The sequence below is a fragment of the Gopherus evgoodei genome, chromosome 1 (genome assembly GCF_007399415.2).
Source record: "Gopherus evgoodei ecotype Sinaloan lineage chromosome 1, rGopEvg1_v1.p, whole genome shotgun sequence".
NCBI lineage: Eukaryota > Metazoa > Chordata > Testudines > Testudinidae > Gopherus > Gopherus evgoodei.
This window is the reverse complement of record NC_044322.1, coordinates 277,076,216-277,081,359: the sequence shown is the minus strand read 5'-3', so window position 1 is coordinate 277,081,359 and position 5,144 is coordinate 277,076,216.

The window sequence follows — 5,144 nt, the reverse complement described above, 5'->3', positions numbered from 1 at the left end:
AACATTAAGTTTTATGAAATAAATAAATAAATAGCACTTAAAAATAGAGTGAGTCTACAGCAGGGATCTCAGACACGTGGCCTGTAGGCCACATGGGGCCTGCAGAGTTATTTGCTGCAGCCCACCAAGCTCCCTGCGACACTCCCCCCCGGAGTTATTTCCTGCGGCTGCCAAGCTCCCCTCACCCTCAGCACGCCGTCCCACCCCTCTGCCTACCTCCAGGCACTTCCTGCCGCCAAACAGCTGTTTGGTAGTGCTTAGCGCTTTCCAGGAGGGAAGGGGGAGGAGCGGGGAGTCACGCACTCAGGGGAGGAGGCAGAGAATAGGTGGGGCAGAGGCGGGGACTTGGGGAAGGGGTTGGAATGGGGGCAGGGAAGGGGTGGGAAGAGGCGAGGCGGGGGTAGCAGGAGGGGTTGTCAGTGATGTGGCCCTTGAGCCAATGTACTAGTCTTCATGTGGCCCTTGTGGTGATTTGAGTTTGAGACCCCTGGGCTACAGTATGTGTGGTGGGTTGATGAACAAGTAAAGTTGAGAGTGTTGAAGCAGAACAATCCAGCTCATTTCCCGCAGGAGGTTATGAAAGGAATGTTAAATCATTTTCTCTTCTCCCTATGAAAGCAAACTATCAATATGTAGTCAAACTTGACCTACCACAGGGGTTCTAGAACATCATTGCATCGCGACCTCTTTCGACAATAAAAATTACTATATGACCCCAGGAGGGGGAATTGAAGCCTGAGCTAGCCGGAGCCCCAGGTGGGGAGGGGGCAAAGCCTAAGCTCAAGGGCAGTCCCAGGCAGAAGCCTGTAATCTGAGTCCCGACACTCACGGCTAAAGCCCTTGGGCTTCAGCCCCAAGCGGTGATGCTCAGGCTTCAGCATCAGCCCCAGACCCCAAGAAATCTAAGCCAGCCCTGGTGACCCCATTAATATGGGGTTGTGACCCACTTTGGGGTCCCAACCCCCAGTTTGAGAAATGCTGATCTACCACAATGGTGGGCTAGTTGTACAGTGCGGCTTGAAACACATTAAGTTAAGGCAGACAAGCAGTTATTTCTTGCCCTTAAATGATGTGGTTCATCTTTTTCCATAACATACACTGGGCTCCATCTTGCAATGTGCTGAATGCTCTCAATTCCCACTGAAGTCATTAGAAGACACTGTTCTCTGTGACATCATAATCATTTTCTCAGTCAAGTGGGATATCACAGTAAATTATGATGTTAGGTGGGGGTCGGAGAATACACAATAGAAGCAGACCTTTTAAAGTCACCTAAATACTCTTTTAAGGTAAATGCTAGTAGTGAAGAAAAAAGGAAAATACTTACAGAAATTATATTAAACAGAAGCAGAAATGACTTTTTTATGCTGTTATCTGCTTTTTAAAGGCCCAATTCAACTGCCACTGAAATCACTGGAAAAAAACCCACTGATTTCAATGAAAGCTGGAGCAGACCCCATGCTGCTAAAATAGAATAGTATAGTTTAAAATTGCATTACATGGTCACAAATAACACTGACATGTAGGAAATTATATTTAAGGTAATTGGTTTCCTTATGGAATAAATATCTGGTATACTGTTTTTGTGCTGCACTATGGAATAATACCCATGCTTTAATGTACCCATTTATTATTTCTGATGTAATGAATTTGTATGAATTTCTCAATCATGGCAAAAGCCAGATAAATAAAAATTAATGTGTAATGAATATAAAAAACAAAGTTCACATTTTCTTTTCCAGATACTATCAATGACTTTTACACATGGATTTAGGCACAGAAATAAGCATACTGAGGACATAACATATCCTCTAGAAAAAAGTCTGAAAAAGCTTGCTGCAATTACCCTGTAAACATGAACTAGGCAATTTAATATGACTCAATCCTACAATCTTTACACAGGCAAAACTACTACATTATTAGAAGTCATGAGAAGTTTTCTTTCTCTAAATACCGCCAGTCTGGAGTCATAATTAGCATCCTTTCTGAGCAGTCTATTAAGTACCGACCACATCACATTTTCATACTCCTACATATTCTGTTCCTTAAAACCTCCTTCCATCTTTTAAATTATTTTAAAATAACAAAACAAATTATGTATATAGTAATTTTTAAATTTCCACTCATTTAGGAGAAACAAGCTTGCCCTTGCCCTTATCCTTCCCTTAAATCTTTGGGTGATGATCCTGATTAGAATCTTGCTGACATTTTTGTTATTATAGACCAGTTGGGGGGGGGAGAGATTATTAATAATTATTTATTATCACTAATGGTTCCAGAAGTTCCACAACTGAAAGAAAAAAATCAGATCAAACAGAACTGTCGCTATAAAAAGACTGAATTCCTCCTTCAGATCCCCACAGAGACATTTTAAAGAATCAAAGAGGGATTTTTTTAAGTCTGCTCTTCACATGATTTTAAATCATATAAATGCATTGCAAGGGGCTCCCTAGGAACCATTCAGCAACAACCTTTCCAACTTCAGAGCTCTGGCTTCCCTTTTCTATGGTCTCTGTCCTTTCTTTTTGGGTCCTGCCCCACCGGGTATACAGGCTCTGGCCTTTCCTTCATTTCTGTGAGCTCTGCCCCCTTCTTTGACTCTGCCCCAATGTCCCTGCCCTCTGAACTTCCTTCTGTGGCTCAGTCCTTTCCTATGGGCGTTACCCCTTCACTATAAGTACTGCCCCTCTTTCTATAGGCGCTGCCACCTTTCTGGGAGTTCTGCCCTATCTTTCCTATTTTCTCTGCCCCTCTTCCATAGGCTTCTTCCCCCTTCATGGTTCTGCTCCCGGTTTCTCCCCAGCTCTCTTCAATTACAGTCAGACAGTCCCTGAGCGGCTAGAGGCCTCAGTTTCCCTGCGGCCCGAGTGGCTCTATAGCCCTCCCATTCCCGCGCCCGTACCCACCGCCCGGCTCCTGCTGCGGCTCCCCCAACCCAGCTAGTTTGCGCTGCCGCCACGGCCCAACAACACCGGCAGCACGTGGCAGGTAGCCAATCACAGCTCGGGGGACGCTCCACAGGCCAATAGGAAAGCGCCGGGGACGGGCGAGAGAACGTTGGCATTGTAGCGACTGCCTGAGAAGGCAACAAAAGCGCGGGAAAGCGCCGGGGAGGGAGGTCGGAGGAGAAAGGGGAGAAGAGGAGGTGTGGGAGAGGATTGGAAGAGTGAAGGGAGGAGGGGGAGGAGAGGAGGGTCAGGGGAGAAAGGTGGGAGGAGGGAGTCGGAGAGGAGGGGGAGGGTCGGAAGAGGGGAGAGGAGAGGCGAGTCAGAAGAGAAGGGGGAGAAAGGTGGGAGGACGGAGTCAGAGGGGAAAGGGGAGAGTAAGGGGGTCTGCAGAGAAAGGTGGGGTAGGAAGGGCAAGGGGAGGGGAAGGGTAGCGAGCAGTGTTGGGTGACTGGAGTATTGGGGCGCACGGTGGGAGCCTGCATGGGTCTGTCAGGACATGTCAGGAGCTGTGCCACCATCCCATAGCTCAGTGTGGTCAGGTCTCCACGGGGCCCCCTGTGGCTGTGTACATCGCTGTTCTTGTGCACACCAGAGCTGTGTGTTTGGGTGTAAACTCGGCGGGGGGGCAATGAACACCCCCGTGTGCTCCTTTGTGCCCTGTTCTAGCTGTCAAAGGTCCCCTTCTTCATTTTACAGGTAGTCCAATCATTAAAAGGCTGGTGCCTCTTTCTTTCTTTCTTCCACTGTGATCGGCTGAAGGATGTGGCATATGAAAGGGGGTGCTCACGCTTTGTCCCACTGAAAGACACACACTGCCATCTTGTTGGGATCTGTAAGGATGTGCGGAACTGGCATTAAGCGGAGCAGCTTGCTGTGTGAAAGAGTGGTCAGCAGATACTCCAAATCCCAGCCTGCAGTATAGCAGCCTGCAGGGTGTATTGTGAACTATTGCATGCCGGGAACTGTAGTCTGTGCTGGCCACTCTTCTTTACTGGGAATGAGGGTGGTAGGTAGTTCATATGTTAGAACTCTGTGGGTTGCGTTCAGCCCCCACCCCCCCAGTCACATTGGCATAGTTACAGTGTCAGGAGTAGTTTGGAGAAGGACGTTGATCAGCTTCTGTCTTCTTGCCACCTCCATTCCACTACTCATGAGTAAGGCTGCATGTCTGTCATGGAGGTTACAGATTCCGTGACTTTCTGTGACCTCCGTGACTTCTGCAGCAGCTCTGGGCTCCGGGCAGCAGTTTGGGTGTGTGGGAGGGGGGTCAGGGCAGGGGTTTGGGGTGCAGGGTGGCACTTACCTCAGGGGTAGGTGGGTTCCCCAGCTCCCACCATCATGTCCTAGGCGGAGGTGCTGAGGGCTTTGTGTGCTGCCTTTGCCCACAGGCGGCACCCTTGCAGCTCCCATTGACTGCGGTTCCTGGCCAATGGGAGCTGCGGAGCCAGTGCTTTTGATGGGAACAGCGTGCAGAGCCCCCCTGGCCTCCCTTCCTCCTAGGAGCTGCAGAGATATGCTGATGGGAACCAGGTAGGGAGCCTGCCATCCCCGCCAACCCTCCCCTACCAATTTACCAGAAGGGGTCCTGGGCCGCCCGACATCACCCACACACCTCCCCCCAGCACCAACATGAACCCCCCCCCGCCAGCACCTGGGGTGCCTCTGGACCACCTCCACTCCTGAGAGCACCCACAGCCCCTTGGCCCAAGTTTTAGTTAGGGGTATATATTAAAAGTCATGGACAGGTCATGAGCTGTGAATATTTGTTTACTCTCTGTGATCTGTTCATGACTTATACTAAAAATAGCTGTGACTAAAACTACTTTTACTCATTAGGGATGTCAAGTGTCTGAGCATAAATTACTGATTTTGCTCTTTGGCTCCATGGAACTATCTTGGGGCTGTACATCAGACTGCTTCAGAGACCAATGGTCCCTCCAGCCCAGTACCCTGTCGCCTGACAGCGGCTGGGGCCAGACGCTTCAGTGGGAAAGAACTGAACAGGGAAGTTATCAGGTGACATATCGTGTCACCGGGTGCCAGCTTTTGGCTCAGCCACCAGCCCGTCCCCCCAGGCTCCCATGGAGAAGAAGGCACGTGACAGGAGAAGACGTAGGTGGGCGGAGCTTGAACTGGAGGGGGCGAGGCGAAGCAAGGGGCGGGCGTAAGGAAGGCGGTGCGAGTACCCGAGGAGGG